The following is a 22811-nucleotide window of genomic DNA, read 5'->3' as shown; positions in this document are numbered from 1 at the left end:
GTGTATAACTCTTAGAATTTTACAAATATTGAGATAGAAATCCTATATGTGCAGTGAAATGTCCACAGAGATAAGGCATTGCCGACATTTTCAAACTGTACCTGATGTGGAATGAAATTCTTAGCATTGGACTTTTATGTACCCAGCTGGCATTACTGTTACAGTTCATTGTCAGAGCCCTCATGTTACAGATGTGCTGTCTGATTTTTCTTATGGAATCTTTTTGGATAAAGGGAGTTCAAAAAATAGGGGTCAATAACTCAACTAGCAAGCACATTGCCTTGATTTGCTTCAAAACAAGAATGTAGCAGAGATAAGGGGTGGGTTGCCTGGATCTAAAAACATTATGGTTTGACAAAACTTTCCTTTTTAAACAATACTTGCTAACAAAAAGGTGAAAATGTGTCATTTTATAAGGAAAGGTAACTTTTTTCTCAGAAAAAGAAAGGCAATTTAATAATAGCAGAAATTAGATGACAGATTATCATACCTGTTTAGGAATGTAAAATTCTGGAACAGGATTTGCGAAGAGATTGTTTTTCATACACACTATAAACATGAGTTTGTTTGGTTCTCCACATTACCTGGAATGCTCGCGAGTGAAATTGAGTTGGAGGCATATGTAGTAGCCTGAGAACCTCAGAACTGCAAGTTGCGACTTGAAAATAGGCTCCATGACCCTAGAGACTGGAAAGTCCCAGAGTCCTCCTCATGCACATCTGCACCTGCCCACACCTGCCTGCAGGACCCCTGAGGATTAATACATGTCGCTGCTCATGTAGGCTCTGGGTGCCAGTGTGCCCAAGCAGCTCAGTGTCCAAATCTGAAAGGTTGACATTTCTCTTGCTGTAAATAAGAAGAATTCAACAGTAGAAAGTGGCTTTATTTTCTGCTTAAAATGGGAGTAGAAAACAAGGCAGGCATGCTCTGGATATCTGTGCATATGCTAAAGGAACAGTTGGTCACGAAGTAAGACTTAAATTCTACTTAATAAATGTTTTCATTTATGAGTTTGTGCGGATTCACTAACCCATCTTTCCTACCACACTGCTCGGGATGTAAAGCTATTGGAGAGGTACAGATGGACAAATCTGTCAGCTTCAGGGGGACAGGTGAGCCACCCCAAAAGGCATGCTTCTGACACTATTCTGGAGTGGTGCTGGTTCCTTTGTCTGGTCCCCTGAAACCACACTTTTGACTGCAATAGTCACTGGGGTTCCACTGAGCTAATTTGTTATTAGCTTTCTTATTTGTTTATCTGAAAATCTCCAAGACATATTGTCCAATGAACAGAGTAAGTCTGAGAATAATACATATATTATGATTCTGTTTCAGTGAAAAACAATTCTTATGGGTGTATAACATGGGTATATATGTACAAGTATGTATAGACATATATATATTTTACATACATAAGTTATGTGTATGAATATGTGTCATACACACACACACACACACACACACACACACACACAGAGTCAGCTCTCTCTGTCCATGGATTCCAAATCTGTAGATTCAACCGGGAATTGAAAAATACATTATTTTAAAAATTGTGTCTATATTGAACATGTACAGACTTCTTTCCCTTGTCATTATTCCCTCAACAATACACAGTAGAACAACTGTGTACATAGCATTTACATTGTACTAAGTATTATAAGTGATTTAGTGATGATTTAAGGTATACAGGAGGATGTATGTAGGTTAAATGCAAATACTATCCCACTTTGAATCAGGGACTTGAGAATCTGTGGATTTTGATATCTGTGGGAATCCTGGAACCAATCCCCCTTGGTGTCTGATATCACAGATATCAAAACCCACATATATAACAAGTGTGTTATATATGCATAACAAGTTTGGAAGGATACACACCAAACTGTTAATAATGACTACTTCCAAGGAGACAAGTGAAATTAGAAGTTAGGAATAAAAACAGGCTTTTACTTTTTTAGGCTATGCTTCTGCATTGTTTAAATATTTTCAATGAGCATTATTTGGTATCATCAAAATATTTTTAAAAGATATTTTAAATAATATTTTTATTTTAATATCTTTCATGTTTTATGTAATATTTTTATTTTAAAATATTTTTAAAATAATATATTAGAGATTTTTTTATTAGCTACTAGAGTGTGTTAGATATTCTTTGATTTCACTTTGTGAAGATAAAAATAATTTACTAAAAAGGAATGATCCTGTCCTATACAATAACTATATTTTCATATTTATAATGATATTCATAGCATAATGCAAATAATGTATAGTACATTTCCAGGGAGGTTTTGTTTTCTCATTCCTTTATGTCAAGAAATTGGTGAATTTCTTGGTATCCAAGATCTAAACCAAAATATATGACCAGAAGAAACGGAGAAATGATAACAACAGGGCTTGAAACGGCCGATTCTGATGTGGAGGTGTGCTCTTTAGAATGCCAGCTAAACTGTTGGTCTACCAGATTTTGAATGGTTGATTAGATGCTAGCAGCATCTGCAGGATAGCTTAACCTAAGTGTTAAATAACACACGATATCGCACCCTATTTGCTCAAGTATTTCAAATTGCAGGCATTAATACAATTAGCAGTTCTTACAGAGAATTCTCAATGTCTTGACTTGTGGTTAATCAAAGTCAGTCTTTTAAGTGTAGTCATAATCACCTATATTTTAAATCCCCTGTGTTTTATTCCATTCTAACTATGGAATGATAGCATGTATTGAATGCTTATGCTAAGCTCTGTGGCAAACATTTTACGTACATTAACGCACTAAATCTGTACAACAACCCTAAGATGTGTACCATTATTATCTATTCAACAATGAGAGACTGCAAGCAACTTGTTCAGATTCACACAGCTTGTACCGTCAGAGCCAAGATTAGAATTCAGGCATTTGGGCATTAAGTGCAGTTTTTTTTTTGCACTGTAAAGGGAGCACAGTCTTATCCATGAAGTCATACTGCCCTCACTGGCTGTGAAATACTGTGTTCTTCATTTACTCTTGCCGGAATTTGCAAATTGTCTGCAACCTGTTACTTTATAAGGGCTCCTCCGTTGATGTGCAGTAAGTTCTGCTTCCTCGGTGTGCTCTCCTCTCTGCAGAGCTGATGTTTAGTAGTCAGACCTGGCTCTTTGCAAAAAAGAAAACAAAGTCCCCAAGGAGCCATATTCATTGCCTCTAGCATCCTTCCTACCTTGCCCCTTCAAAGAACACTGTGGCTGTTGTCGACCCCAGCGTCTGCTGTTGAAGCTGCACACCCACTCTGTGCATGAAGCTGGAACTGGACTCTGTTTTTTTGTTTTTTGGTTTTTGTTTTTTTTTAAGACAGGATCTTGGTCTATCACTGGACTGGACTGCAGTGGCATGATCACAGCTCACTGCAGCCTCCACCTCCTAGGCTCAAGTGATCCTCCCACCTCAGCCTCCCCAATAGCTAAAACTCCAGGTGCATGCTGCCATGCCTGGCTAATTTTTATTTTTTGTGTGGAGACAGGGTGTCTCTTTGTTGCCTAGGTTGGTCTTGAACTCCTGGGCTCAAGATATCCTCCCACCTCGGCCTCCCAAAGTGTTGGGAGTGCAGGCGTGAGCCACTACAGCTGGTCTTGGACTCCGCTTCTTGTATATGGTCATTCGAGATGTCCTGTCACTGAAAAGAAAGGGAATGATGATTGAAATATTGATCCCTCACTTAAGGATGGCAGGACTGAGGACCAGCAGATCTGTCCTAATTGTTGTTGCTGTGTTCAGTTTATGAACTTTCACTGCACTTACACCTAGATATTGCTTGGAATGGTTAATTGGCTTCTTAGGCCCTGGAATTTGGGGGAAAAAAAAAGAGAGAGAGAGAAAGAGAGAGAAGATTCAGACATCATGCTTTTTGCTTTGCCATCTGGTATAATTCTTAAAGGCATTTTTAGGTCCCCAATATGGGTAGTGTTGCTGTTTGTTCCTTTCCAATGCTGATTGGCTCAGGCACACAGGTTCTGGGCTTTTGATTATGAAATTGATCAAGGCTTGGTGAGGCAGATTTCTGGCACCTTTGAGTCAGTGGCTGTGGGCAGAGACACCATATACATTTGCGTAGGTTGTACACTGCACAGTTCTAGGTTGTCCTGGTCCTGGGGAATGCAGGTGCCAATATGGGGGTAACATACAAGTCCTGAGGTCCTCACCCATGCACATTCCACTCCCCAATATTTTCCTTCCTTTGCCATAAATTGAATCCCTGTCTAAAACTTCTCTTCTAGGCATACTCCTGACCACTAGCAATCTGGTGCCTATCACCAACATGTTACAACAGTAGTCTTGTAACTGTGTGTGTATTTTAAATGGCTGCAAAAGTATTTCACTATGTGGCTGTACCATAATTTATTTGTAAGTTTCCTATTGGTGAGCACTGAGGTAATTTGCAATCTTTTGCAATGACAAATGCTGAAATTAAAACTTGAATATGTGTGTACACCTGTCTGCAAATACCTCCAGGAAAAATTCCTCAAGATGGGATTTCCTAAGACATATCTCCCTCGACTCGAATGTCTTTCTGGTTGCCTCTAGCACTCTTCCTGTTTTCAATCCTGTCCTCCTAGTTCAGCCTTCATGACCTCTTGCTGAAATAATTGCCATAGCCTCCTGAGTGGAGCCATCTGCCTACGCTTCCCTTTAGAATCCATCCTTAACATGGTTTCTAGATCTCACTGCTCAGACTGTGTTACACCTGTGCTCTAAAACCCCCAAGGGTTCACAATTGCTGCCTGAGCTGGTATGAACTCTCTATACCCTCTCCCAGCAGCCAAGGCCATCCCATATATGGTTCCGCCCCATCTTTGGTGACTCATTTGCTTGATTTCCCCCATGTGTTCCCTGTGCTTCAGCACCACCAGAAGGTTCCTGAGTCCCCAAGCTTGCCTTGCCTCCTGTTTCTTTGGGTGCCTTAGAGCTCACTCCTTACTTGGAAGTGTCCTTCTCTCTCCAGGGTCCTCCCTCATCTCTGCCTGTGTACCCTCATGCTATAACCCCGTCATGTTTTCTAGATTCTCCCACTCCCACTCCCCAACCTAGACTCTTTCCACCTCCCACTGTCCTCATATACTGCTTTAGGTTATAATTTCATTTCATGTACCCTTGCAGACCACCTGTGCCAGAGAGAGCTGGCAGCATGCATCCTCTGAAGTGGCTAGCACGGAATGTCTTGCACATTTTAGGAGGTTTTTTTTAAAAGGATTTATTAGATAAGATCTTTGCAGTTGACAAATTCTCTTACCCAAAATTGGCATAATCCTTTAGCTTGGGGAGAGGAGATCACACACATGAAACTATTATGGAAGTAGTGAATTTCCCAATATATTTAGTCAAGAGCACAGAAGCTCATTGGCAGTGAGGTGCCAGGCAGGGTAGGAGCAGGAGCAGCCCCTATAATCTGCCTTTCATGGGCGGGGCAGGGTCACAGATGCCTGTCACACAGCCTGCATCGAGCAGGGCCTGCTGAATTGAAAAGCTGACTTCTGGCCAGCTACAGCAAGCAAAGACTTGCAACACCGTATGGGAAGAATTGACCCAACAATCCATGTGCTTTCATTAAAGGGATGTTTACAAACGTCCTGGTTCTTGACTCAAGTTCATTGTCACAGAACGACATTCTCATGGAGGAAGTGGGAAAGGGGTGGAGTTGAGGGGTGAGTGTAGAAAGCTGGATGAAATCAGGGGACCCTGAACAAAATCTCTCGTGTTACTTTTCAGTTACTCAGAAAGCCTCTCTCCCTACAAATCCCTACAAGGGTGAGACACACAGGCACTCTCAACCTTGAAGTATCTGATTTTACAACTTCAAACTCAGGCTTCTCACAATACTCTATACTCCCTCTCTTAGAGTGAGTACCTCTTATCTAGTTCAAGGTCTCATTCATTCTCTTATTTGACAGACACCAATTGGGTGTGTGTTCTTGCCTTTAAGGAGCTCACTGACTAATGGCAGATGCCAGTTCTAGGGTTCTATTGAGTGAGAGTGGAAGAAGAACTAATCAAACTTTTGCTATTCAGCCCCACTCTGCCCTATGCTTACTTTGTATTCTCCCTCACTGTGGAGTTCAAACATTTAAAATCTGAGTGGCTGTTATCCTCAGCATGCACTCTATACTCTGCACCTTACTCCCGGAATCCTTTTATCTTTAGCTCTCCTTATCACAGGCAGTGGCAGTTTGGTATCATCCTCTGCCAGATTAAATATGTATATTTATTTAATATTCTCTCTGTTGTTGAAAATAACAATATGAGTGTTGCATAATAACAACAAAGTTCTTTATCATCTTCATTTGATCTGCTGTCATCTGAGAGGTCTCCAGAGCATACTCTGTGCCTTTCATGTTCGAGGACACTGCCGAGAAATAAAACTGAGACTCGAATCCAGATCCTGTGACTGTGAATCCTAGTACAGCATTCCAACATATAGCCTTAGTTTAGGAACACTCACTTTTTCTATTCATAGTAAACGTGTGGCCTCCACACACTGATAAGGTGAGATTACCATTGAGCATGCAGAATACGAAGTCTATAATGCATTGTTTGTTGTGCTAACTTACAGAGTAGACTGATTGTTCCACAGTCACCTGTTCAACCCCACTTGGTAGCAGTTAACCCAGAGAAGCAATTGCCTCTCATCTGGAACCTGAAATGCATCCCATGCATTCTCCTGATTCACCAAGTTCGTTGGCAGTGTAAATACCAGCAAATCCTGTTGCCAACTGAGGGTGTAATGTCATCAGAATGTGAAAGATGACCTGAGTTTTTTAAGGATACAAAATTAAATGTGCACTAATTTTGTTATATCCTATTTTGGCATTTTCTCCTTTTCCGTTTTCTCTTTGGAATTGGTTTGCACAGTATTAACAGATTAAAAATTACTTATGGGTGTGTGTGTGTGTGTGTGTGTGTGTGTGTGTTTGTGTGTGTGTTTCAGTCATGGGCATCTTCTTTCGAGTCTTATTAGGTATGGAAAAACCTAAGCTTGGTTTAAAACACTTCCTCTGTTCCTGCGAAGTTTTAGGCTAACTTAAAATGGGGTGTGTTATATAAGGAAGGCACCTGACACTAGTGGTGGGGGTGCCTAGGAGAAGGAGCGCCCCCCTTGGTTTGCGATAGACTGGCAGCGTTTCCTCTGGTATGTGCCAGAGCGGCAGAGCCAGTTTTAAAAAGAGGATTTATAGGAAATCCAGCTGTGAGTTTTCATTTTTTTCTCTTAGAGCTGGAGGCGGGGCCAAAACCAACCTCAAACCAGGCACACCATTGATCAGGCTAGAATGATGTGGACCAGTCTCACAGACAACAGCCAAGCACAGAGGAAATATTAGCTGGCAGAGATAACGAAGAGAAAACACTCGGTGACAGATGCACCATCTGTCAGTTTCTGAGGAGCAGTTTTCAAGAAAGCTGAAAATGAATTGAAGAAGAGAGGGGTTTTGTTTGAAAGGTACAGCCTAAGGACAATTTTAAACAAAGTAAGTTTGTGTTCCATAGAAAAAGAGATCGTGGTGTGGGAAAGACAACAGTTACTTCCTATGTAGATTGTGAGTTTTGTCATTGATATAAAAAGTTTTCTTTGTAGTGGACTTGATATTTACAACATTCTCTTAACAAGAACTTGATTTAAAATTAAAAAGCAGTGACTGTCATTTTGGCTACTCACTCTAGAAACATTTGCAAGTTACAGTTAGATTTATTTTACTTTTATTTAATCTCAGAGAGAATTGTTTTATCTCAGACTACAGATATAGATAAGGCCTTCCTTCCTTCCTTCCTTCCTTCCTTCCTTCTCTCTCTATTTATAACAATGGGCAAAATTATTTGTATCTTTCCTCAAAGGCAGTTTACTAAGAAAGCGACCCACCTTTCAGATTGACGAGGTTGGCAGTAAATATTTTGTATTAGGATGCTTAATTCCATGGGCAACGTTACTTAAATAGCTATGAATATGACCTGGACTTCCCAGGAGCCTTCCAAATAATGTTACTGGTGTTGACATCATTTTTAAAGGAAGCTGCTTCTGGATCTTCTGTAGTTTATCTTTCTCAAAAAGTCTGTTACCCTCTTTCAGAACATAAGCTACCATATGCAACAATCCTGCTATTTATGTTTAATACATTTTCCAACGGCTTCGTTTTCAAAGTTGGACTTGGGCTGTCGGTAATTGTATGTTACATCTAAGTGGTTTGCGTTCGATGTCATATGTCGCATGTTTTATTAGGCCAGGATTTGTCTAATTCCAAGGGGATCTAAAGCAGTGATTGAGAATGATAAGATTCTATGAGCGATAGCAGAAAGTTTTCAGGGGGCTCACAGGAGCTCCTTTATTGGAAAAAGTCAATTCTCTTACAATTTACACAGGCGGAAAGGGACTTATTTTGCATCTGCGTTAGCAGGCTGTCTAGTCCAAACCAGAAGTGGAAGTGCTGGCTGTAAACTCGCCAAAGTAGAAACCACTCAGTGTTATGGCCCAATATGGATGTCAGAGCTCTGGAGCATGTGTGGGAAAATGGCCACAGGCCAACGTCTGGAATCATTTATCTTCCGGTAGAGCCGAGAGAACAACTGTTTTATGCGTTTTGCAGAAATCCTTGCTGATTGATTTCATTTACATAGAGCTGGTGCAGAGACTGATGGTGAGGACAACTATAAATGGGAGAGAAATATTGATCTATTTCTGCTTTTCCTGACATCCTGGTCTCATTAGTGTTCTTAGCACCTTTGAATGAGATTATGCCGTTACTGACAACCATATGGTTTCTACGGGGTTCTTTCCACGCGTCTCATAAGAAATGCCACATGTATGTCTTTTCTTATTGGGGAAATCAGAAACTGAAAGTTGAAGATTTTGTCGTACTGTCTTTTCATTAGCTTAGCCTGTTTCCTAGAGTCTAAATGTGAAAAATGAGAGGAAGGAAATATCAGTAGACAGAGTTCTTTGTACACTCCGTGCAACCTATGTAGTCATTTAGAGATGTGCATCTGATACTCTTTGTGAAATACTGGAACATACTGTTGTGGATGTGTAGATCCATATCTGCATGTGAAGGAATCATCTGTGCCAACCAGTATGTTCTGCATGAGCTAAACTCACATGTGCTGACACATACTGACATGTGACAAGGTAGCATCCGGACCTGTTTTTCTAATGTGTAAAAGAATTTTGCCAACTTCTGACAGTACCCACGTCAGACCTTATGGAGACGTTTTTAATTGATTTCAAGGACCAAGGTAACAGTCAGAAGCCTTGGATTTCAGACACTACCCTTATGCTGCCTAATTTTGTGACCTTGAGGAAGATAATTAACCTTTTGATAAATCTATTTCACTGCTTACAAATATAGTGAATAATTAAAGCCATTTTTGTCTCCCAGAGATATTTCAAATGTCAGTAAGACATTTATAATGCATCTTGTGCTATTAGCTTTTGGTACGTATGCCATTAATGAAATTGCCTCCACTCTCTTAGACAGAACTTCTGCATTACACTGAAAAAGCTAAAAACTTTAGCCTTTTAAAGTTAAAACAAAATTAAAAACAAAATTCTATAATCTTATGTGGTAGTACTTTTGTTTATAGGAGGCTGCTCTTGAAGGTATTTGCATCTATTTTTTTCTCTTCGTAGAATAATTATTTGATTTTCTCATCAAGATTCTCAGCATTGTGTAAGACTAGTCATTTCCTCAAACAGGTTGAACTTTTAAAAATCGGGCTAAAATTGGTGTGATGCTGCTTTGATTTAGTATGGTTGAATATATGTAATTTTTAAACTTCCTAATGTGAAGAAAATGGATAATAGTGCAGATTAAGGTACTTAATATTTTCTCACATTTTATAGATACATAGATATACCATACAAATAAATATATGCCAATCTTCATATGTATATACACACACACACGCACTTCATCTTTCAAAATAATCCAGTAAAACTGATAGCATAGCAGCATATAAGATATTAAAAGATAAGAGTGATTAGTGTGTTTTCATTTTAAATCCTTTTCATTTTACATGATGAACATGATCGCAGCTTAGTGTAGTGCAAAGGACATCAGAAGCCAGACCTGCCAGTGTCAGCTGCCAGTACAGAGAATCTAAAGGCCACCACGCACCCAGTTCTGTGAACACGGTGCGTGGTGGCCCCTGGAATCTCAAAGCGTGGCAGCCTTGGGAGCCACGCCATTCAACTGTGCTCTTCTGCTGCAGTGTGGGAATCAAATGTGTGCCTTACCATAGCACGAGGTGATTGGGAGGTACATATGACATAATGTGCATGAAAATGCTTTGAAAACTTTCAGGCCATTTAAAGTCACTAATTGAACTTCGACAACTTCTTTGCTCCTGGAATATTCCTTTCTTTCTTTTCTTAATAAATTCTGCCCATCATTCAAAGGCTTCTCTTAGCTCTTTTTTGATCTCCTCAAAGGTTTCTTTGGAGCCCCCAGAGTCCCTCTCAGAAAGAGGAATCGAGCGAATTTTGCCACCCATGTCCCTCCTGCCCCACCCACCAGATGACTTCATTATTACACCCCATGTTTTCACACCTCCACGCTCTGCCCAGTTCTGTCCCTGTGCTCCGCTAAATATTTTCTCTACCACTTGCCAACATCCTCCTCCTCCTCCAAAGCTACCTTAAACATCACTTGCCTTTGAAACCTTTCCCACCACCATTCCTCCATAGAGCTAGAGCCTTCTTCATTCATGGTTCCAAACTTGTAATCAAGGCTTTATCTTGTTCTACTTCATTCTTTATTTACACATCTTCCTTCCTCCCTAGGCTCCGCAAAGACAGGCCAGGTACCATGCGGCTTTGACTCCCTGGTGCTCGCTGTGGTTTCTCATGTCTGTTTGGTGTTCAAGTAATGTTTGTCAAGTGAATGAGAAAGTCAGTCTTTCCATACCACTTCTTTGTGGGGTCCTGTCATTACACATCTTCTGGGACAGAACCCTGGTACCCATTTGTGTGTCTGGAATAAATTGTCCCTTATGGCATAACAGCGTATAGACTATTGTCAGCTGGGAACCTGAGATTCCAACAATGCAAAACCCTACATCTAATCACCAGCAGATTAACTATTAACCTACTAGTCCTATCTGAATCCTACTAATCATAGTTAGGTAACTAAACATTAAAACTATCATCCAACTGTCTCTATTCTGAGAGAGCCTTGGCATGTCTGTGACTAGCTGTGTTTTAAAAAGAAAATCTGACCATCTTTTTGAAAGGCAGTTTGGCAGCATTTATCAAGATCCTCTGATCCAATAATTCTCATAGGAAATTATCCTAACGAAATGGTTTCATAAAAATGTAGACAAAGCTTTCCGAACAAAGATGTTCAGCATGATATTATTTATAAATAATATGAAAAATGGCAAATAAGTGACCAATATTACTTTTATAATCAAATAAAAATTCTTAAGAATCCAAAGGTTGCCTGACAGATTATGTACTACTTATGTTGACCATAAGGCCTCCGTTTTTAGGTTCTTTACACAGAACCAAGGATATACTTGGAACAATCAAGTTGAGCAACTTCTTAACATGCTTCCAATTTTACTACTGTCCCTTCTTTTTCAATTTAGAAAATGTTGAAAATAAGGTAACCTTTGAGGCCAGAATTTGAAAATTCTTTGACAGAACAATAATCTGAGTATCAGAAGGGGCCTAGAAGGCCTGCCTCAACCATTTTCATTTAAAACTTGACTGCATGGAGAGCTGGACATTCAAACTGGTTTAACTTTGCTCTTGAGCTGAGGTTTAAAACAGGTAAAAAGAAAATTTGAGTCTACTTGTTCAAATACTATGAAGAAAACTATGTAAATTGTGGAAGTTTTTTGGCAATCTCTCATTTAATCTCTTTTTACATGGAATAACTGGCAGAGGTAAGCCATGTTATCATAGTAGATTCCGCAAGTTACATCGGGATAAACCACAGGAATACCAGCAATAATCACTGACCAAAATAGGTTCGTGTAGTCGGTTGAACACGGGATTTGATGCGGCCATGCCACTGAGATACGCCGTCCTTCACCACATCTGTGCTCAGTGTGGGAGGGTTTCTGTTTCCAATTCTTGGAATAATACTTAAAGTGCATCCCCACTAATAATGCCACCTCCTGAAGCTCTCAGTACAGGGGCCAGAGCTAAGGATTGCTAGTGGGCAGGAACATTTCCATCTCATCCCAAAAGTGCAGAGAAGCACGTTGCTTCTTTAAGCATGTTTCTATTTTTTTATTTTTATATTTATTTATTTTTTATTTATTTATTTTTTTGAGATGGAATCTCACTCTGTCACCCAGGCTGGAGTGCAGTGGCACAATCTCGGCTCACTGCAAGCTCTGCCTCCCAGGTTCACGCCATTCTCCCGCCTCAGCCTCCCGAGTAGCTGGGACCACAGGCGCCCACGACCATGTCCGGCTAAATTTTTGTATTTTTTTTTTAGTAGAGACGGGGTTTCACTGTGTTAGCCAGGATGGTCTTGATCTCCTGACCTCGTGATCCGCCCACCTCGGCCTCCCTAAGTGCTGGGATTACAGGCGTGAGCCACCACGCCCAGCCCTTTAAGCATGTTTCTAAATGGTCCTTTTCGGTTGTGTTCCATGTGCAACAACAGAATAAGTGGGTGCAAGTCTTCTGCTTCAGAGAGTTCACTGTTTAAAAGGTGAAGGAGTGCCAACTTCCAAAGTGAATAGAAGCACAGTAATACATATACGGGTAAGTCCCCTAGTAGGGCAACAGCCCAGCACACATGCAATGTCAGTAAGTCCCCTAGTAGGGCAACAGCCAAGCACACATGCAATGTCAGTAAGTCCCCTAGTAGGGCAACAGCCCAGCACACATGCAATGTCAGTAAGTCCCCTAGTAGGGCAACAGCCAAGCACACATGCAATGTCAGTAAGTCCCCTAGTAGGGCAACAGCCCAGCACACATGCAATGTCAGTAAGTCCCCTAGTAGGGCAACAGCCAAGCACACATGCAATGTCAGTGGCGGCAGGTTACGGGTGGAAGGAGCAGGGGAAAGTGGAGTCCTGAGAAATTTGCTACAGGGAACTTAAGTGTTAATGACCAGGAGCGTACCTTGAAGTGGTCTCGTTGTTGGTGACGCTTTGGAAGACTGAAGCAGCCTTCAAGGGGCTGGCACGGTAGCTCCTGCCTTGCCAAGGGCTTTCACATACAGATGGTGGGTGGCACAGGGACGAATAGGTCATTTATCTGAGCTTGAGCTGAGCCAGGCTGGTTAGGGGAGCCATACATGAATGACAGAGCAAGCTGCTGGCTGAAGAAAGCTTCACTATCCTCCAGCCCCAGGAACCCTTAGGGGATGGCAGGGAAGGGCATGAGCTCTGTCAGCAGACCACAGGGCTAGAAGGGGGCATGTGCAGTTACCTTCAGCCTCTGTGGGGCCTCCTCAAAGACCTGTTTATTCTGCACTCAGCAAAAGGCAAGAGGATCCTGTCTGAAATTGTTGCTCATGGGCCCAGATTTCAAACATGCTCTACTGCCTCAGCAAAGATTATGCCATAAAAACTTCTTGGAATTATTGGTTCTCTACTCCCCAAAGGAAAACAATGATTTAGAACAGTCTCCTGAGAATCGCTGTTCTTCCCACATGTGCTTTTTATCCTGCATCCTGGGCCGTTGGTACTGGGCCCGGCCAATGACTAGCCGTATATACATTACGAGACATGCCTAAGGAGGAGAAACCCAGCAAGCAGATGAGATACAATTTATCAAACTAACCATAAATTACTCAGTGAAAAGAACCCTTATGTAACACTGAGGCATCCTGATTAGTGTTCTTTGGGCCTTGCAAGTACCTGAATGAAACCACAAAATAGTTAAACAACAATATCGGGAACTCAGTTTCAATAAAAGCCGTTTATTTTTAGCTGAGGATCAAACTCCAAAATAAGTGACCTCTCTGTGCCAGGCATTCTAGCAGAGCAGAAGTTATTTTTATCTTTAGAGTTTCTTGTAAAGTCTTTGCTTCATGTTGGTTTAAACTATAGCTTTACGTTTCTTTTCGGTTTTGCTGACATTCACTTATTTGGTGTTGGTGTATTACTTCTACAAAGGACCTAAATGCTTATCTCACTACAGTTCTCCTCCTCCAAAATGCACAGCTAGTGACGTTGTATACTTAATGCCAACAAACATTTATTGAGCATCTACTGTGTGAAAGGAACTATGAAGAGGAGACAGGCCTATAATATCTTCTCAAGAATATTACAGTCACGTCTTGGGGACAGATATGGACACAATTCAAGAAAGAATGATTTTTGTTGTAATCAGAGGCTTAAGGCAATGTACTATGGAGCACATATTTAAATCCAATTCAAAGAAAGGAAAAGCTTTATGCATGATATGAAATGTGGCCTGGAAACATCAACAGATTTCAGTAGAAGGTAAAGTAGGAAACAGATGCTCAAGATCAAAGGACGTATGTTTAAAAACACAAAGACTTTAAAGTGTGTAATGTGTTCAAAAATAGATGAGTGAACCTCAGCGTGACTATACCTTAGGATGTATGGAGAGATCACTGCATTGGGAAGTGCGATTGGAAAGGGAGATGGGGGCTAGAACTTTTTAAGGGTTTTAGATGCCATTTAATAAATCACGTGTAGTTGCTGACAAATTAAGAGGAAGGTGGCGATTTTCAACTTGTAATTTAGGATGAATATTTTGGTAGAAAGTGCATTAGAGAAGATGCAGTAGCACCATTTATAGGTCCATTGCAATAACCCACCTGTCCATTTATTAAGTATATATTCATTAGATATCTACTGTGTGCTAGGCCCAATTTTAGGCTATAGAGACACAGGAATGAACAAAACAGGAAAACAAAGTTTCCTGACTTTTGGAGCTTATGCTGTAGTGGGGAAGACAGAGAGTGAATAGCATAAATAAATGAACTATGTTTATTTTAGTGATAACTGATAAAAAGAAGGAATAAAACAGGGAAAGGCGGTATGAAGGTGAGGGAGAAGGGTTAATTTCTGTACATTTTGCAATATATATTAAAGGTAATTAAGGAAGGCCTCTTGGAGAAGGAACTTGAGGGAAGACCTGAAGGAAGGAGGCTTTAGGCAGGGTCTCTAAACGTCTAGGGTAAGCCTTTGTCAAGCAGAGGAGACAGATAGGGCCAAGGCTCTGATGCTGGGTGAGCCTGGGATGCTCACAAGTTGACTAGTGAGTTGGGCAGTGTGGGCAGAAGAGGGAAAAGGAGAGAAACAAAGCATCTCTTAGTGACTGTGAGCTTGGTTGATAAAGAATAAGTCAAAGACAACTTAGGTTTTTTTCCTGGGTGGCTTAGGTTGACATATTTGGTGTTGAAACAGCTTTTGTTTTGTTTTGTTTTTTTGAGATGGAGTCTCACTCTGTGGCCCAGGCTGGAGTGCAGTGGTGCGATCTCGGCTCACTGCAACCTCCACCTCCTGGATTCAAGCGATTCTCCTGCCTCAGCCTCCCAAGTAGCTAGGACTACAGGTGTGTGCCACCAAGCCCGGCTAATTTTTTGTATTTTTAGTAGAGGCGGGGTTTTACCATGTTAGCCAGGATGGTCTTGATCTCCTGACCTCATGATCCACGCATCCCGGCCTCCTAAAGTGCTGGGATTACAGGCGTGAGCCACCGCACCAGGCCTGAAACAGCTTTTGTAAGATGGCCTTGGTGACCTCATCAAGGAAGAGGGGAAGTCAGCTAAGAATTAGCAGCCAGGGATTAGGACTGGGGATTGGAATTCAGTGGCAACATTTTGGATTAGCTCCTGGGAGGAACAGGAAAAGGATCTAACTACATACTAATAGAAGGACGGATGAGCAGGGTGTTGGCTCTACCGTGGCTTGCTGATCCATCAGGCAAGCATATATCAGAATTTACTGCGTCAGCAGCAGCACTGTGTCGAATGCTGGGTGGACCGAAGTGGAATCGGCTCGCTGACGGAGAGGAAAGAGAATATTTATAAATATATAAAGTTTGTTTCCTCATCAGATCTGAGAGAATGAGATAGCATAAATATTTAACTTTGACAATAAGCCCACTTGTGATACAAACAAGTTTTATTGGGCTGACTCTAAAGAGTTCTATTAAACACACACACACACACACACACACACACAAACTCTCTTCCTTTGTCTGTATCTCTTACTTTGTCTATAGAGATAACTCAATTCGCACTAAATAGCTATATTCCTCAATAATTAACCCCGCCTAAATCTGTCTATAGAACTGAGTTTTCAACCAGTACGCTTACAGGGTACCTCACGTGGGATATAAGTGTGCTCTGAATTGGTAATAGGTGTGCTGAAAATATTGACCTCCTCAGTCTTGGGCTGGCTGAGCAGGACCTGGGGTGACCAAAGGCTTGAGCTTCCCGTAGCCTAGTAGCTTATCCCAGCATGTAGTACAAACACAACGTGTGTGCCATGTGTGAAAAAGGCTGGGAAGCAGGCAGTGTGGCCACCCTATATTCATTTCCCCGGCACAGTGGCCCCAGCCTTTGTTGAATGTACACTCATATCAGTAGCAAAATCTTGAGCAGTACTCTCAATATATCTATCTTTATGTGTTTTATAAGTTACATGCAGTTCTACTGTCATTAATATCTCAAGTCATAAAGGCCAAAGTTCATCGATAGTTATGTAAATCTCTATTTCAAATTGTCTTCCAGACAATTTTACACTAGTTCAGTTGGCTTCTTGTCTGGTCTAAATCTGTGTTCATCATTGTTGCCTTGTAGAAGTGACTGTTAACAGGGCCAGTACTAGGAGTAAGAGAATTTCAGCTTTGTCTCTTTCTTGTTGGCTACTCGTTGCTGGTAATTATTATTTTCTCTTTGTGGTTCCTCTGCAAGAACCTTTTTAAGTTGCCTCTCCATTCTGTTAGGATTAGTTTGGTTAAAGATAAGCAATGCAGCTCATAGTCTCTCAATCGAGTCCATGTCGGCTGCTGCACATCATGATGTAGGGCAGTACTGAAAGCAAGCGTGGAGGTAAGATTGCTGGGGTCAATCTTCTCTACTGTACAATCGCCACCCTCCCTCCCAGAAACCACCAGCAGGCTGGCCGCTCCAGTGGGGGCACCTCCTATCATATCCTGATATTGCATACTGGCATAACAATTTATTTCTTTAAAAATATTTATTTTATTTTTATTTATTATTATTACGATTTTTTGAGACAGAGTCTCGCTTCATTGCCCAGGCTGGAGAGTGGTGGCACAATCTCAGCTCACTTTGCCCCCCAGGTTCCAGGGATTCTTGTGCCTCAGCCTCCTGAGTAGCTGGGATTACAGGCATGCGTCACCACGCCCAGCTAATTTTTGTAGTCTTAGTAGCGTCGGGGTTTCGCCATCTTGGCCAGGCTGGTCTTGAACTCCTGACATCAAGTGATCCACCCACCTCGGCCTCCCAAAGTGCTGGGATTACAGGCGTGAGCCACCGCGCCCGGCCTAATTCTTTAAAAATATTTTAGAATATTTTAATACACTATTTTAAACACAGATAACATTTCTCATATAATCATCTGAACCCTATTTTGTAGAGCATTGTTCTTGTGTCCTCTAAGTGTCTGTTACCTCCCTTCTTAACCAAATGGAGAAAGTTTTTAGTTGTTGTGTGTGTCCCATCTGCCAACCACAGTATAGAGCACCTCATTTCATCCTCACAGCCACCCTTTGAGGGAGAATGATTGTCTCCATTTTACAGATGAAAAAACTGAGGCTCAGAGGGTTTATTAACTTGTACAAGTTGGCATTGCTTGTAAGAAAGAGAGACAGATTTGAAACATACGATCTTTCCCATCTTAACTACCGCCTTCCTTCACTTAGGGCTTGGGGTAATTTCCGTTCTTGTGTCTAAAGAACTAAGTCCTAGAAAATAATTAATTTCCAGATCTCAAGACATGCTTTACAATAACACTGTCGTGGGTGCTACGTGTCGGCTTCCTGGCTAAAATTGCAGCATCGTTATGGCTGGTTTCTGTCTATGCGGCAAATCTGGTTGCTATGGTATCCTTCACATAGAAAAATATTTGTCAGCTCCAGGTGGCTGGAACACCACACAGGCTTACTGATAGTGAGAATACAAGCAATGATTCAGTAAATTACAGGATAGTCTCCTGAGAGAAAAATGTGGTCCCTGGGGACTTTGATGAAGTAGCCTAGAGATGTTCACTTTGTATTTTTCCCGCTACAAAACTTCAACTTTAGTCGGTTGAGTTACAGAGACAGTGGCTAAATCTGCCAAGATGTCAGTAACAGGAGATTACTGAAATACTGTTCCTTCCTGTGGGGGAACATATATTGCATTAAAATAGATGAATGCGTTGACCTAGTAAAATTAAATTGCCATATCCAAAGGAGTGGCAGATTAGGCATTTTAATTGTTGGTCATTGCTTTAAATCATCTCCTGAGTCAGAATGTATTCTCACTGAACATGATTACATCCAGATAATGTTTTCTTCCAGTAAGAGGGAAAGAACAAAGGAAAATAAATAAGACACAGTTCACTAAAATCTCATAAAAGTTCTTGCACAAGAAATGAAGTAGCATGGGAAAATATGAGTTCTTTTACAAAAACAAGTTTTTCCTTGAAGTCGCTGCAAGATTGCTGTTCACATAACATATTGGTATGTGTATATGTTTATACAAGAGGGGGCTGCAGCCCCAGAAAAATGTAAATCAAAGTCTCTATGGTAGCTGTGGTCATTTTAAAAAATGACTAACAGCATATATAATCTCCTTTCAAAAAAACAGTGAGTTGTTCATTTCTGATTTTTTAAAAATCAATTTTCACTTTCTCCAAAGAAGCCCATATTTGAGGGTTGAGAATCATTTTTCTTTTCGTCTTAATTCTTCACTATTTTGAATTTGTTTTATATTCTGCCCAATACAAGCAAAGCATTATAGCATTGAAAAGTTTTCTATTAAAAAACATGACAAATTATATCTAGTTTATATTAAAGCAATTTCATTCTGCGCTAAATACCTTAAAATATGATGTTTAAGTATAAACTTACTTTTAAATAAAAAACAAATGCTGATTAACCTTTTAAAAATATTCTTACCATGAAAGGATCTACATTTACAAGATATGTAAATCAGGGATTTTTTTTTTAAGATTCAGTCAAAATTTTTTTTAATGAAAATGTTAGTCCTCTTAGTAAACTGAATTTCATTGCAGAATGTTTCTATAATGAATATTAACCATCTCTCCTTACTTAAATTATTTACCAAAATTCATTTAATACACAATTTTAAAGGTTTTTTTGAAGTGAAGTATATTTATGATTCAAATATCATCAAATAAAAATATGATATTAGGCATGCGCTGTGTTCATTGCCTTTTCCATGTGACTTTTCTGCTAAGTTTAGTCCATGGAATCTACGTCCAGATTGAGGCAAGAAGAGCTAGAAGAGTGTGCATCTACCGAGCAAATACTCTGTCTTTCTGTTTCCCTATATAAGTAAAATAAGCTCTAACACTCCTTGAGGTCTCTGGGATCATTCTGGACTAGTTTGTAACAGGAAAAAAACAACATGAAAACCTCAGCTTAAAGGGCCTTTTTTTGCTTCAGCTCTAAAAGAAAAAAAAATGCATAATCCTATTACACTTAGTTATCAGCGCCATTTGAAATCCTGACTACCTTGATAATCACCATGGAGCCGTGTAGCACTTAGCTAGTAGAGAGCTAAATTCAATTAATAGTACAGATGACTGGATAAACCTCCTCATTTATTTTACAGATCTTTACACTTTCTCTTGTCCTCCAAGTTAAGATCTTTTTTGTTTTGTTTTCCTGCTGCAAATACCATGTCACAGCCAACAAAAACACCACAGCAAGGCAGCTCTGAGCAGCATGGCTTTGAGGAAAGGTGGGAGGCATTGGGCTTCTATATATCTGGGTTTGAATCCTGACACTGTCGCTGGTTGTGTTCATGCTTTCCGACTGGTTTGTCGCTGGTTGTGTTCTAAGCTTCCAGTTGCTCATCTCCAAAATGGCAACAGTAATGTCTACCTGAGTGTCATGAGGGTGAGAGGTAATACAGTAAAGAGCCTGGAGCTGTGCTCTGTCTGTGTGTTTGTCCCACAACAAACTATTATGTTATGTTTTCATTGTTACTGTTTCTCACCTCTTAAAAAGCTCTTAAAGACCATTCTGACTGGAAATAGTGTTCCCACCTAGAACCTTCTGCAAGGAGTCAAGATCTTTGATGGTTCAACTTTTCCTTCTCCTTCTAATCACTACCAACTTTCATTTTCACTAAGCCCTGCTGTATAGACGATCTCCTTTCTTGCTCCTCGTACTACATGGTGCAGTGGTGAACATGTGTATTTAGTGGCTGATTAAAGTATGAATAAATAAATGAAGAAATTATGTAAGGAGGAATTGTTTGTCCTTTCTTCAGCTGCATTTTTATTTATAATTTATACCCTCCTTCTTTTAAAAAGACGTTTTAAAAGCTTAGCCATTTTCTCATCCACTTATTCCCATTTAGTTATGAATGAGGGCTAGAATTTGAGCAAAAGCCGTGGTTTGAGTTATAGCATCCCATATGTGACCTTGGGCACCTCATTGAACCTCCCTGATCCTACTTTCTTCCTCCATAAGATGGGAATGGTAATACTTTTTTTTTTTTTTTTTTTTTTTGAGACAGTTTCGCTCTTGTTGCCCACGCTGGAGTGCAATGATGCAATCTCGGCTCACCGCAACCTCTGCCTCCTGGGTTCAAGCGATTGTCCTGCCTCAGCCTCCCAAGTAGCTGGGATTACAGGCATGCGCCACCACACCCAGCTAATTTTGTATTTTTAGTAGAGACGACATTTCTCCATTTTAGTCAGGTTGGTCTTGAACTCCCGACCTCAGGTGATCCGCCCACCTCGGCCTCCCAAATTGCTGAGATTACAGGCGTGAGCCACTGCGTCCCACTGGGAATGGTAATACCTTTTCAAAAGCTCTTGTGAAGATTAAGTGAGCCATTGCACATAAAGTATTTAGCATCATACCTGACACCTGATATCAACAATAACAATGCAGATACCTTTAAGCAGAATATTTGAATGGCATATGCATATGAGAATTAGAAAAAGAATTGAATGGCTTTCACGGGTCCTATAAACTTTCCTCGTACAACTTATATCAGGGCAAATACTCCTGAATATGCATTAAGAAACCTGCAACATTCTCACAAATTCCACAAATTCAACAAATTCCGGTAACAACTGTGGATGATTATGATTAACTAATTAAGGAATAAGAGAAGGAAAGTTGTCGATGTACTGTTTTAGCTTCTAAGTAGCACATTCCCTGTTTAGTAAGTACTGCAATTAAAGCCAGTGTTTATCTCCAAACTAAAAAATGCAAAAAGCTCTAGAAATGTTTTTTTGTTTTTTCAGTAGTAACTATTTCATGAATTGCCAACAAGTTTTACCATGCCACTGTGTGCCTAACACTGGATTAATTGCTGTGGGAACTGCCAAAAAACAGAGACTCCAGCTCACAGACTCCTGTAACCTGATTTCAGAGAATGCCATCCAAGGCCATGTGCACCAAGGGCCAGATTGCCCGGCTGATTTGCAGGCTGGCTGCAGTCTGAGGCCATTTCTCCAGCCGTTTTAATAACTGTCTTACAATAACTGACTGCCTTGCAAAATGCAGTTTTATTTATCTCCCAATATCAGAATCCTGCCTGCCTTCTCATTTTTATTAGAATTGGATTACAAAACAGGGAGAAATCAACATGTTACCTTTAAGAATAAAATTGAAAATGAACAATCAGTTGAGGTTGATGTCAGGGACAAAGACATTGCTGAGGCTGTGGTCTCGGATGTTTAGCTAGCTGTGTCAGAGACCACAGTATGAAGTTTATAAACCATTTGGATTAGAGCTCATCAACCATGCTTTCCTAGCAACGAAGTGCAAGGGCAATCTTAACTTTCCTGCAATGTTCATGTGGATTTTTCTGGATTCAGTTAGCATGGGTGTGGCTTTTGTCTATAATCACATAGCCAGGACATCGGTGTGTGGTTGACTTTCTCTGGAGTCCCATGACATTGTTCCGAAGAGACATTAATGTCACTGACTTCAACACAACATTTCATCTTAGAAATCACAGGATTGTAGAGCATTAAAAGCATTACAAGACTCTAAAAGAGCCCTCATTTTACTGGTGAGAAGATTAAAATCAGATAGGGTAAAGTTTTGTGCCCAAGGTCATACAAGTAGCTAGCTATGTTGTTAATAAACCTTTCATTAACAATAATAGATGGGGTCTGTGACCAACCAAGTATTAAATCATTTTTTAAAAATTAAATTAAAAGCATTCAGAAGTTACTTAACTTACAATCTAATAATCCATAGTGGGCCAATCATAAAAGCTGCCCAAAGAAAAATACACTTAAAAAGCTGAAAACCACGTATATAGTTTTTGACATGACCTTACTTTAGTAATTGTTTATGTCGTAACTTATTAAAATAAACATACCTTGTAAATTGTTTACAAAATCCCAACATCTTTTTAGAAATGAGCATAATAAAGCATTGCAGTAATACTTGATATTTTGTTTTTGTATTTTTGAATGCTGATATTTGTTTTTTTTTTTTTAATGCTGGTATTTTTAAGACTGTGTAATTTATATTAAGTACTTCAATAAACGGGTGTAGTGGCCGGGCACGGTGGCTCATGCCTGTAATCCCAGCACTTTGGGAGGCCAAGGCTGGCGGATCACAAGGTCAGGAGTTCGAGACTAGCCTGGCCAACATGGTGAAACTCCATCTCTACTAAAATATAAAAATTAG

The 22811-nt window shown here is 40.3% G+C and overlaps 1 protein-coding gene across 6 annotated transcripts in view; it reads left to right on the top strand.

The window, feature by feature from the left end:
• The window catches only part of STARD13 (StAR related lipid transfer domain containing 13), a 249314-nt gene that overhangs the window by 139223 nt on the left and 87280 nt on the right, over positions 1–22811 (top strand). Inside the window, exon 1 of one of the 6 annotated variants that reach the window (XM_024230842.3) lies at positions 7237–7488. The exons of the other annotated variants lie outside the window; for them this stretch is intronic. The gene's annotated coding sequence lies outside the window, so the exon portion shown is untranslated. Of the gene's footprint in view, positions 1–7236; positions 7489–22811 lie in introns of those variants that run through there. 6 annotated transcript variants of the gene reach the window in all.

The sequence above is a fragment of the Pongo abelii genome, chromosome 14, assembly GCF_028885655.2.
Source record: "Pongo abelii isolate AG06213 chromosome 14, NHGRI_mPonAbe1-v2.0_pri, whole genome shotgun sequence".
NCBI classification, from domain to species: domain Eukaryota; kingdom Metazoa; phylum Chordata; class Mammalia; order Primates; family Hominidae; genus Pongo; species Pongo abelii.
The sequence above is the reverse complement of the archived record's forward strand: the minus strand, read 5'-3'. Positions and strand labels throughout refer to the sequence as shown.